The sequence below is a fragment of the Ambystoma mexicanum genome, chromosome 3q (assembly GCF_040938575.1).
Source record: "Ambystoma mexicanum isolate Mex_15411 chromosome 3q, UKY_AmexF1_1, whole genome shotgun sequence".
Classification (NCBI taxonomy): Eukaryota; Metazoa; Chordata; class Amphibia; order Caudata; family Ambystomatidae; genus Ambystoma; species Ambystoma mexicanum.
The window spans coordinates 1,023,288,819-1,023,302,243 of record NC_090926.1 but is presented as its reverse complement, the minus strand read 5'-3'; the positions used below and the strand labels follow the sequence as shown (position 1 = coordinate 1,023,302,243).

At 46.9% G+C, this 13,425-nt stretch overlaps 1 protein-coding gene across 2 annotated transcripts in view; it reads left to right on the top strand.

Annotated features, from left to right (window-relative positions):
- SLC26A11 (solute carrier family 26 member 11) overlaps positions 1-13,425 on the top strand; it is a 257,186-nt gene that overhangs the window by 50,592 nt on the left and 193,169 nt on the right. The window lies entirely within an intron of this gene.

Sequence of the window (13,425 nt, the reverse complement as noted above, 5' to 3'; positions counted from 1 at the left end):
GAGCGGGTATGGTTAACGCTGGCGGGTCGGGGGTGGGGTTCAGGGGATGAGTGGTCTTAGGGTGAGGCGCTCGCCATCGTGCCCCCCTGGCTTGGTGTTTGGAGAGGGGAATGGCAGGGAGTGCAAAGGAGGGTTGGGTGATTTGGGAGGGGGGACAGGAGGGAAGGTAGATCGGAGAGTGGGGGTGGTTCACGGGGGTCTTTTCTGACAGACTCTGGTGGAATGGGTGCACTCATGATTGGTGCGAGCTTTTAGGTTGATTTAGGAGGGCTTTCTGATTGTAGTTCTAAGATCGGTGGTGGCACGCTTTTAGGCAGACTTCCAGGTTCAACTGCTCAAAGACGATACTAGACTATTTGGTGCTTTTCTAGATCCAATTGTAGACAGAGATATTAGTTTATTAGGTACACTTAAGTTCACCTGTACACAGAGAAGATATTCGGTCAGCCTCAAGATTCAATTTGCTTAGAGGGGGTATTAGATTATTAGTCACTGTTATAGATTCTACATTACACAGCTATACTGTTATACTAATAGGATTGAATAGGGCACGCTAGTGGGTGGACTTCTTTCAATTCACCTTTATACAGGGAGGGTATTAGGCATGAATCTAAATCAACTTTGTATTAGATTATTAGTCACTGTTTCAGATTCTACATTACACAGCTTTACTGTTATATTAATACGATTATTTAGGGCACGCTAGTATGTGCACTTCTTTCAATTTGACTTTATACAGGGAGGGTATTAGGGGACTTTGTACCTACAGGTTATTAGGGAGATTGATCGGTTCGGTCCGCATGGTATTACACTATTGCAATTTTCACAGAGAGGCTATTGTGGTCACTTCAAATTGTAACTTTCCACAGAAAGGCTAAGTTCACAGAGAGGCTATTGGTCACAACTTCTAAATGCAATTGGGGACACTTCTAAATGCAACTTTTCTCAGAGAGGCTATTGGGCACAACTTCTAAATGCGATTGGGTACACTTCTAAATGCAATTGGGCACACTTCTAAATGCAATTGGGCACAACTTCTAAATGCAACTTTTCTCAGAGAGACTATTGGGCACAATTCTAAATGCAATTGGGGACACTTCTAAATGCAGCTTTTCTCAGAGAGACTATTGGGCATAATTTCTAAATGCAGTTAGGTACACTTCTAAATGCAACTTTTCTCAGAAAGGCTATTGGGCACAACTTCTAAATGCAACTTTTCTCAGAGAGGCTATTGGGCACAACTTCAAATGCGATTGGGTACATTTCTAAATGCAATTGGGCACACTTCTAAATGCAACTTTTCTCAGAGAGGCTATTGAGCACAACTTCTAAATGCAATTGGGTACACTTTTAAATGCAATTTTTAAATGCAACTTTTCTTAGAGGGACTATTGGGCACGACTTTCAATGCAATTGGGTACACTTCTAAATACAACTTTACTCCGAGAGGCTATTGGGCACAACTTCTAAATGCAATTGGGTACACTTCTAAAATGTAACTTTCAAAGGGAGGCTATTGGGCATACTTCTAAATGCAACTTTCAAAGAGAGGCTATTGGGCACACTTCTAAATGCAGCTTTTCTCAGAGAGGCTATTGGGCACAACTTCTAAATGCGATTGGGTACACTTCTAAATGTAATTGCACAACTTCTAAATGCAACTTTTCTCAGAGAGGCTATTGAGCACAACTTCTAAATGCAGGTAAAATGCAACTTTTCTCAGAGACTATTGGTCACAACTTCTAAATGCAATTGGGTACACTTCTAAATGCAATTGGGCACACTTCTAAATGCAACTTTTCTCAGAGGGGCTATTGGGCACAACTTCTAAATGCACTTTCAAAGAGAGGCTATTGGGCATACTTCTAAATGCAACTTTTCTCAGAGAGGCTATTGGGCACAACTTCTGAATGTGATTGGGTACACTTCTAAATGTAATTGGGCAGACTTCTAAATGCAATTGGGCACAGCTTCTAGATGCAACTTTTCTCAGAGAGGCTATTGGGCACAACTTCTAAATGCAACTTTCCTCAGAGAGACTATTGGGCACAACTTCTAAATGCAATTGGGTGCACTTTTAAATGCAACTTTCCTCAGAGCGACTATTGGGCACGACTTCGAATGCAATTGGGTACACTTCTAAATACAACTTTTCTCAGAGAGGCTATTGGGCACAACTTCTAAATGCGATTGGGTACACTTCTAAACGTAATTGGGCACACTTCTAAATGCAATTGGGCACACTTCTAAATTCAACTTTTCTCAGAGAGGCTATTGGTCACAACTTCTAAATGAAACTTTTCTCAGAGAGGCTATTGGGCATGACTTCGAATGCAATTGGGTACACTTCTAAATACAACTTTTCTCAGAGAGGCTATTGGGCACAACTTCTAAATGCGATTGGGTACACTTCTAAACGTAATTGGGCACACTTCTAAATGCAATTGGGCACACTTCTAAATTCAACTTTTCTCAGAGAGGCTATTGGGCACAACTTCTAAATGCAATTGGGTACAACTTTCACATGCAAAGGGCAGAGTTTCTGAATGCAATTATAATGAATTTACGGTGGTGATGCTTTGTTAGATGATTGGTATGGTAGTATGGCCTGAAGTAGTTGCTTCTGGCCCCGCCCTTGCCACACTTACTTGTTGTTGGCTTCTTGCTTCTCTTGCGGATACCTGCAGATACGATCTGGAGTCGTCCCTGAAGGAGTCGTCCTTTGCCTCGGGTCCTTAGCCGCAGGGGCTGCCGGGCAGAGGGCTGCCTCTAGGAGAACTGTTAAGGAGGGGAAATGTCTCGGCTGAACCAATCGGAGTGGGCTGGGCGGTTCGGGAGGCGGGAGGGAGCGGGACCAGGAAGAGGGTGCGGGGAGGGGAGGAAGGCAAACGGGGGATGGGGTGCCTGGAAAAGTTTGGGAGAGGTCCGGAAATGCTACTGGAGCACTGCGGTGTGGTGGAACACTCCCCGGCAGTCAGGTGGAAAAGATCCACTTTTCAGGGGGCGGATGGGCGGGACAATGAGGACCAGGAAGCCACGAGAGAAACAGGGGCTGCAGGAGGGGATGTCTGGGCACAAACAGAGGCAAGATGGGGGTCGGAGGGGCAAAAGGAGAGATTCACTCACCAGAGGACTCCAAAAGTAATGGGATATTCGCACGAGGACCGGGTCCTATGCAGCAAACACACACAAGTGCTCAGCCAATCGGGGGTGGGCGGGACAATGAGGACCAGGAAGCCACGAGAGAAACAGGGGCTGCAGGAGGGGATGTCTGGGCACAAAGGCAAAATGGGGGTCGGATGGGCAAAAGGAGATATTCACTCACCAGAGGACTCCAAAAGTAAAGACCTAGGGGTAAAGCTTTCTGCCTCACTATCAATGGAACCCCGGGTCAGTGCTGTTTGTCAGTGGGGCCACTTTCAGCTCAAGCTACTTTGCCGGGTTCTTCCTTTCATTCCAGTCCACCTTTATGCCCCGGTAATCTCTGCACTAGTTTCCTCTTCCACTGATTATTGTAACTTCCTCTTCCTCGCTCGTCGGGCGTGCTTGTTGCCTATTCATTTCAAATCTCTGTGCCTTGTCCACCGTGCTTTCTATGGAGTAGGTGCAGGGTATTTACAGGCAAAGTTTCAGCCCTATATCACTGGTCGCGCACTGCGTTCTGCCGATGCCTGCCTGCTGTGTATCCCTGTAGTGAAAATACAGCCGCATTGGGGGTCGCTCTTTCTCCGTGGCTGCGGCTGGGTTTGGAACACTTAGGATTAAGCTTTGGGGGAGTGTCTTGCGCTCTAAATCAGTCCATTCAATGCAAAGAATACTTCAAACAGACGTGGTAAATGTCCAAATCATGTTAGATATGAATATTGTTTATTCTCCAAAAAGAAAAACAGCCAACACGTGTTTCGACCCCTGGTCATTGTCAAGGCTGTAAACATCATGTGTAAAACATAACACCATTGGTGACATTGTACATAACAGTAAATTTATCATTAGATCATAGAATTATACATGTTGCAAAAAACATGAAAAAAAGAGATAAGTCATATCATATATCATCATGTACCAGGTCAGGATTTGATGGTTGGAGTGAGAGCAGGGTGAGAATTCAATGCCAAAATAGTAGAAAGAAAAATACAGAGTTGACATAAGCAAATTGACAATTGTTATCCTCCCATTGTAATCAATATGTACTAATATGTGGTCTTGAAAATTCTCCCTTGATACACACCCCTCAAAGGGTGGGTGTTCATGTAAGATATTCCATCAGTCAGTACCCGATATGACCAAAATATAACAAGGATTTGGAAATCAAAATTGTGTATCCTGTGTGTACTGAAATATTTAGAATGAAACCAACTCACCCTAAAGTTAGATCCAATGTCATTTAAAGAATAATGGTTGTAATTTTCTCATGAAACCTCTTAAACATCAAACGTATTTCCAGAAGAAATGATTATTGGTACTTCGGTAGTAAAGAAACATATATGTCAATCTATAATGGACTGTTTAATGGCATGGACTGTAAAGTTGTCGTACCTTAGTTGTCTTACCTTATTACACAATAGTGGATTACAAGAAAACTGAGTTTCAATGGACCATTTCTGGCATGAATGACGTTAAATGGCCTCTGAAAAATGTATATATTTAGGAATAGTCAAATTGATATGGCCCTTTTGATTTAAGTCAAAAACCAGAAAGGTACTTTATTTCTAATGTGCGTGTGCACAATGCCCCATTTAGCAAAAATGAGTATTGTGCCCTTCGTGAATACTACCTAATTTGTAAGGTTTTGAACTCTAGATAAATGAGAGATAACATTAAGAATAATAGATTGAAATGTTTGTGACCGCATTATATCCATAGACAGCACCTTGTTCCCCCAAAGGGACCCATTAATTTGGAAAGAACCAATTAGAATATTAAGTTGACAGAATTCTCTACCTTCATCATGGGGTAAATCCCGTGTAGCAGTTCCTTGCTGCTCCTTTAGCAATATTTTTGGCCACGATCGCGGCAAAATCACCATTAAAAAATGGCACCCGTAACGTGATGACGTCACGCGTGTGCGTACGCGTGATGTCATCTGAGTGCAAAATATCTATTGTTGGCATCGAACCCGTTCTGTATGAAGATTAAGGTATCCCTAAAATGAAGTGCTTAGATGCGCCAATGCTGATAATACGAAATATTTTCGAAATGAAAGAATACATTTGTCCACACTGTGCTTGATTGACCCGTGTCTCCCGTGTTCATACTAAAGATTATTTTGTAATTTATGTCAAATGACTTATCTTAAACCAAAAGCACGATAAGCAACATCAATATGAATTATTAATGTGAAATGTATGTTGTACCCTATATAAGGGATGCATGTCAGTTACATACATGAATCACCAACATTTTTTGGGGAATGTTCATGTCAGTTATGTGTTGGTGACTCTATGGCATAGTTAGTAGTTGCCAATACAGTATGTGATGCACAGCATGAAATGAGTTCTCCATCTGATGGTCTATATCTAATGGATGTGTATACCATTATTGGTGAATGATAACAATGATTCCCTTGGTGGCTTCCACTCGTTATATAATAAAAAGTTTACGCGAGTAATGGGGTCATACCATTTCATTAATCTATAGGCCAGGCTATGGAAAATTATGCCCATGCATTGTTTAATATTGGGTTACTGAAGAATGGAACCGCACAGCCACTCAAAGATGGTTACATAACCAACCTGTATAGGGTCAAAGAAACGCATGCATTTCATGGTCACAATTCAAACCAACTTGAGTGCACCTCAAGAAACATATCGGTTTGCACTCCTGTTGCCTCAATTTGAGCATAACATTGCCTCCTCTTTTGCCTAACTTAGCCTTCATTAGACCAACAAAACAAATATCATTACTATTCTCCATTTGATGACATGCTCGCCAATGAATGGCCAATGGTGATTTGGGGTCATTGTTTCTTAGACTAGATAAATGTTCCCTGATCCGAACTCTCAATTGTCTAATTGTGTTCCCTACATAAAGTTTGCCACAGACACATATAATAGCGTACACAACATTAGTTGTGCGAGAATTAATAAATTGATTGATTTCAACCATATTGCCATTCCTATCTGTAAAAGATTGACAATTGCTGTGAGCGTACTGGCAATAGTTGCAGTTACCACATTTAAAAAACCCACACCCTACCACGCTCTCTTAGGTCCACAGTTAAGCACCTTGCCTTTTGTAAGGCTTTGAAGACCTTTCTCTTCTAAAACAGTTTCCACTAGGATCGCCAAGATGCCCTCAGGCAAATGTTGTGCTCAATAAGTGCAAATCAAATCAAATGATGCTCCTAGTAGTGCAAGAAAAAAAAACACTTTCATCCCAGACCTATTTGTGAAATAGAAAGAACTACGGTGGTTCTATTGTTTCCAAAATGCTCTGATGTTATGCAGCTCAACCAGGAACCCTCATTGGTTTCGCTTCCCGTTTCTCATAAGTGTCTTTCGAAAGAGTTCAATGGGAAATAAAGTATATGTTTATTCTAGTTTCAATAATTTGCTTTATGTAACACAAATGTAATGTAATTATTACAACTTCATTTTCTGTTCGAAATGATCATTAGAAAATAACATCTCACAATTTTAAAGAGGCAGCTTGCGATGTTATAAGCCCCTATTTTAATAGCTTTTTGTGTTGAGAATGCACGTTTTATCACAAAAAAATGTCCTATCTTCTAAAACATTGATCTGTTTTTTTTGTTTCTGTGAGCACAAAGGCAATGTTCAATTTTGTGTGCTGGCCACCGATTGTTAATAGTGGTTAAGAACCCACACCATTGTTACAGCTTGTACAAACACTAATACTTTACTAAACATTGAACATGCTAGATGCAGTTGTATTCTTTGTAGCCCATCCCTGTGTCCCTTACAAGGCCTTTCAGAAGCTTATCAGCCATTAAAGAAGTTCTCCTCCTGCCATAGGGACAGGGCCCTCTCCATGTGTTGAGGACACTCCTGCAGGACACACGGCAAAACAACCAACGTATGTGTCCAAGTGCCATGCCTAGCCTCTCCTCTCTCGGGAATCCCTCTACCGCTGCTGAAACACAGCACTCACCCCCTCCCCCCCCCCTTTTAAGATACCTGTGTTTTTTTTCTCTGGTGGTGCTGCTGTCGGTGGGTCTGAAGCAACCCCCCCCCCCCCCCCCCACACGCAGCCCTGATGAGAACTGCCACTGCAGGTTATTGCCCTGCCTGCATATCTCTCTGAGCAAGGGGGTGAAGGAATTGTGCACGCACGCATTTTAGACGTCATGCAATAACGCTGGGTTACTTTTGCAAATTCAAATGAGCTCAGTTTGCATTCCAAGATATGTGACGACTGCCAAAGAGGACATTAAAAACTAGAGGACATTCTGTTTCCAAGGCCCCCTCTTTCCCTCTACTACTGAAGGGGAACCACTTATGTTGGCATCCGCTGTCACGTTTCAGTCCTACCTTTATGTTGGTGGCCTTTCCTGGTTTTTGGACCTGAAAATCTGGCCATGTGAAGCCTCTGCTCCCCTTCTCATTCCTTCCTTTGCGAAAGTCGGTGAGGCTCCGTACACAACAACCAACACCGGATATGATTACTAAACAAGCATTGGCCATGCCAATAGTTTTGGCTTATGTGTAGATCTGGGAAAGGTATTTTACCAGGCATTGCTGCAATTGCACTAGCCGGCAATTAATTGTAGCAGCTTGAAAATGGTGCCCATACCTGGACAAATGATCGCAGTGCCCGACAAATGATCATCTAATACCTATAAACATGCCCAAACTGTTGGATATTACAATGTTTGTTTTTAACAGGACGTGTTAAAGGCACACATACAGATTATAAATCCATAGTTGTGAACTGACTCGTAGGTTTGACCCTCCCATGGGCTGCAAAGGTGTCGGGAACCCCGCGAGAAGGGCTGGTGATTACGTTCCTGCAGTGATGATTGTTTTAGATGCGAAGCGATCCTTTCTTCTGGTAGAATGGTTTTACTGACTTCTGCTTCTGCCAAACTCCTAGAGCGTTGACCTCCTGTGACCTCGTAAAGTTTGCAGATTTGGCAGGCCAGAATACTAAAAAAGTAAAGCCTTTGCTGCCTCAACTCCAAAAAAAAAAAGCCATTTATGTTCGTTGGAGTCGGGCACAAAAGCAAGTGGTGGGACTAAGTTCCAAATAATGCTCTTAATAAATAAGGCACTGGGGAAACAGATATACAAGGGCCTTTTCAACAGGGTTAAATGTAAGTCCAGATAATTGTTTGCTCCATCACTACGTACATTAATCACTGATATTTCAATCTGTGAATAAAGTCACACCGATAGTGCGCGCACATTCTCCGAGCAGTTTTGCCCAGGATCACAAGGCACTCCAATGCAATGGCACCGTTTCTGAATGCCTATCAAAGGGTAACTCAAAGCACAATGCCAGTAACCGTGTTGGTCTGTCAAACTAATCCAAAATCGGGCGTAACTGTCACCTTTATGGTGGCAAATCCATGGATCTACACTATTAAACACTATTACAATAAGGTAAATAAAAGTATGCTATGCGTGTTTCTAATTCTAATGCAATTGTAAACCTGGTGGGTGTTATGTTGTCAGCCCTCGGCCTGCGCGCGCGGGGGCTGGCAGAATGCTGGTAGGCCGCGCGGCCTGTTGCGCAGCTCCAGCGGGAGCCGAATGATCTCACACCCACACAGGTTGCTGGTCGGCCCCGGAACTGCCTCCCGAACGCGGGGGCGGGGCTTTTATTTAGGACGCCCTGCGTCACCGCGTAGCGGGACGCAGGGCGGAACTTAACATTCCTCCTTTATTATAAAACAAACAAACATAACGCTAACTACCAACAACGGCGAAGTCCAACATGACTTAGTCTTCCACACCCAGCTACCCTGCCATTGGGGTTCATGGCACCGGGGCACTAATTACCACACATAGTCACTTAGCTTGGCTGGCGGTCTCGTCGTCGTTCTCAGCCGGTATCGCCCTTCTCGGGGAGCACTCCCCCTTGCTTCATGCTCTGGTTCACCTTCGCTGTTCGGGCCCTCGAGGCCGGGTGCATCCAACGGCTCCCAGGTTCCATCCCCCGCTCCTGTCTCCTCAGGGATGGCCTCCGGCTCTTCTTCGCTGGGCTGAGTACCCTCGCCTTCCCGACGGCCATCCTTATCGGTCCACAGGGTACGGGGTACAGCCTTGAACCATGACGAATTCCTCGTCACTTGACGGCGTCCTCGTGTCACAGTCACCATGGTTCCATGCCGGTCACTGACGGTCCATGGAAGTTCCTCGTACCTGGTATCAAGTTTTGACTTGGAGGGGTTTCGTATCATGATGACTTGGTCACCCACTTGATGATGGGACGGCCTCGCTCTCCGCTTGCCACTCATGTGTGCGTTAGCATCCCTTCTTCTTTCTGTGCGTTCCTCGTTGACCGCGTCCGGGGTCCTGCTTGGGTGATGCGGGATCGACGATCTAATGACAGTGCCAAACATGAGGTCCGCTGGTGGTATGCCGGTTGTGCTATGGGGCGTGACCCGGTAGTTCCGGAGGAATCGGAAGAGGTCAACCTTCCAGGGGCTGGCGTTCGCCTTGGACACCCTGAGCACCTTGTTGATGGTTCTCATAAACCTTTCTACATCCCCATTTGCCTGGGGGTGTCTTGGTGTGATATGATGATATTTTACATTGAGGTCCTGTAGATAATTTTTGAAGTCCTCTCCCGTAAACGGTGGCCCGTTGTCGCTTTTGATTGAGGTCGGTAGCCCGTGAGTTGTGAACATTTTCTCTAGGGCCGGAATGACCACTTCAGCTGCTGTGGATTCAACTATCTCAACTTCCGGGTATCGGGAGTGATCATCCACGGCCACCAAAAGGTGGAGGCCCTCTCGTAGCTTGCAAAAGTCAATGCTGATGGCCTCCCAGCGAGAGCGGCCACGTTCTGCTGATATGATTGGTTCCGTTTCTGGCGGGGCCCCCGTTATCTGACAGGATAGGCACGTGCTAACGAGTGTCTCGACCCGCTCCTCGATCTGGGGAAACCATACTCGGTGCCGAATACGGGCTTTTGTCCTTACCAGTCCTTGGTATCCTTCATGCGCTAGGGCCACTATCCTGTCTTGTATTTTGAGAGGGATTACGATGCGGTTTCCTCTTAGTATCAGTCCACCTTCTGTGATTGACAAGTCTTGCCGGACTGTGAATATGCCGGACAAAAACCCTTTTGCTTCCGCCGTTCTGTTGTGCGTGTGTCTCATGAAGGTCTTCCAGTCACCTGAGAGGATGGCATCCTTCACTAAGTCACAACACGGGTCCTTGAGCGTTTCCGCCTCAATTTCCTCGATGCTCACCGCCTTGGGTCTCATCGCGTGCACCACTTGACATATGTGTTCCTCCGTCTCTGCAGCTACTTGGATCTCTTGTTGGGTGGCCTCTCGCGGATGCCTGGAGAGAAAATCCGCCGGGTTTCCGCTGCCCGGTTGGTAGATGAGATCAAAGTCATATTGCTGGAGGTGTAGGGTTTAGAGTCTGGAAAATGCTTTCGGGCATGACGTTCACCGAGGCGCCTGTGTCGATGGTCATGAGAATGCACTGGTTTTGGATGGTGACCATGCACTTGCGCCTTCGGACGGCTTTTCTTCGTGGTCCCCGACCTTCCTCCCTTTTCTCTCGATGTCCTTGGTGGGGTCCTGCTGCATCGCCGAGACATCATCCCCTTCATCCTCCGTGGAAGAGTTGGCCACTGCGACCCTTCTGGCGCTGGCTTGCTTCTTTTTCTTGGTCGCGTTCTTTTCCGGTGGGTTTTGTGGGGGCTGTACGGGGGTGTCCGCTGATCGGCATACCTTTGCGTAATGATCCTTCCGGCCGCATGCTCCACATGTGGTGCCTTGAGCAGGACAGTTGCGACGGCCATGTCATGGGCCACCCACCAGCCGCACTCTGTGGGCCCTGGAATGCGCGGTTGCCACCTGTTTTGGCCGTAACCTCCACTGTTGTCGGCCCTCGAGGATTGTCTGTTGGTGATCCGGGCCACCATAGCTGTGTTGAGAGCAGGTTGCAGCCTGTGTAGCGTGGCCTCCTTGTTGGCCGCTCTGGTGTGGGCCAGTTCCCTTTGACGTCCTAGTTCAAGGAACCGCTGTAGGGGAATACCCTTTTCGCTAAGTATCAGGCGCCTTAGCTTTTCCGAGTGTATCCCGTTGATGATTTGCCTCCTGATCTCCCTCTCCACGTTCGTGAACTCGCAGGACATGGCTAGCTTTCGCAGACGGGTGTGATATGCATCAAGGGTTTCCTCCGTTGCCTGTAAGGTGGTGCAGAAGAGAAACGTCTCATAGTCTGGATTTAGTTGAGGGAGAAAATGAGCCGTGAGGGCATCTTTCGTGCTTCGGTATGCATCCTGGCCATCATCAACGTTCAGGGAGTTGAAAATGCGCAGTACCTCGTCACCCACGCTGAGTAGTAGGTGTGCCTTCATTTTCCTGGGCGCCGTAATCTCTTTGCACTCCATCGCCATCTCAAATTTCTGAATCCACAGCTGCCACCTGGGTCCGCTCGATGATGGATCCGTGAATGGGTCAAACGGCTGGACCAGTGTCGACGAACTCCCCTGTGTGCGAGGTGGAGGTGACGTCATGGACAGGTTCTCCGCAATTCTGGACGGCCTGGTGGGCCCAGGTGTGGAAGTGCCGGCCGCCATGTTGGCGTGGACCTGATCGGTGTTGTCGTGAGTTCTTCCGACGACCACCAGCGCTGCGACGTCGGGCCTACCTTGGAGGTGCTGCCGTTCCCAGGCGCTGTGTGGTACAGTTCAGGGCCTGGCACTCCCGTCACTCCGTGTTGCTGCCCTCTGGTGTTGGATGCCAGATGCCACCAGGTTCTCCAGTGCCCAGAGGAAGAGCTTTGGTCATGGTGGATGGGGCGAAAAACGGAGTGGCAGAGAGAAGGAAGAGAGAATTTTTTTTTTTTTTTTTTTTTGGGGTGGGGGTCACGTGTGTGATTCCACCCCCACCGGGTGTCCAAAAATTTTGCCGCGATGGCTGTAGAGCGTTAGGGTGCCTTCAAAACACCGAGCGTGTAGTGGAGTTCATCTCGCCTCGTCGCCATTGTTATGTTGTCAGCCCTCTGCCTGCGCGCGCGGGGGCTGTCAGAATGCTGGTAGGCCGCGCGGCCTGTTGCGCAGCTCCAGCGGGAGCCGAATGATCACACACCCACACAGGTTGCTGGTCGGCCCCGGAACTGCCTCCCGAACGCAGGGGCGGGGCTTTTATTTAGGACGCCCTGCGTCTCCGCGTAGCGGGACGCAGGGCGGAACTTAACAGTGGGTTCACAGCGCATTTTGTCCTTTTTAATGAGGTGGATGGAGCTATGTAGATTATGCACGTTTTTGAAGTACGGGACAAGCGACCCTTGAGTCCACTGTGAAAAGTCAGCATTTATCTAATTCAGGTGGTTGAAGGCAGACCTGGTTAAGATGTTTTTATTACATCAGTAGCGATTTTAAGGCACCAAGTAAACCATTTGCTTTCAGAAGACTGTTTAGAAAAATAACCTGGCAGGCACTTGGATTGTAAAGTTTGATTTAAGGCTTGATAAAGCTAGCTCAAAGAGATCCCAGTAGGGTGTGTTTTGGGTGGAGAGGGGCAGGAAGTGGGTCGGAATGGCCATAGGGATTAGGATGGTCATGGATAGTGGATGGATGGGTACATAACCAAACAACACCTACAATCATTGTGTGCCTCCTCGTATGCCATCACTGCATAGCTGTACTCGAAGGCACCAGCTCATAGCCAAAACTAGAAGCAACCACACTCTACCAACACCTACAGCGCCGCTCAGCAACTCCTTTCCTCGCGTCAAAGAAGGATTTTAGAAACCGTGGGTTGGGGGGGGAGGGGTTGTGGAGAGAGAAAGAGTGAGAGAAATAGAGCGATAACGAGAGAGAGACCGTCAGTGAACGAACAGGGGAGGGTGGCGGTTGGAAAGTAGACCATGGGAGTGGGGGGGGTTGGGGAGGGAGAGAAAGAGGGATTGAAATAGAGGAATGGAGATGGGAAATCGAAGGGAGAGGGAAGAAAAGAGTCGTATAGGTGGAGACCTAGTCTGGGGGAGAGAGACAGTGGGAGAGCGAGTGAGTGTGAGAGAAGGACAAATAGAGGGCAAGAGTGAGATGGAGAAAAGAGGAAGAAAGGCAGGGATAGATGACGGGGAAGTGCGAGGCACTGTTGGAGGGAGATGGGAAGAAAATGAAAGCCCCCCTCCCCCACTGGCATAGAGAGCAAGGGTGGACCAGAGTCCACTGACGCAGAGATGCAGAGAATGCAAGACCCGGCTAATAAGGGTGGCAAGAGAGAGGGAGAAAGAACGTGAGGGGAACGAGGGAGGGAGAGAGCGAGAGCAA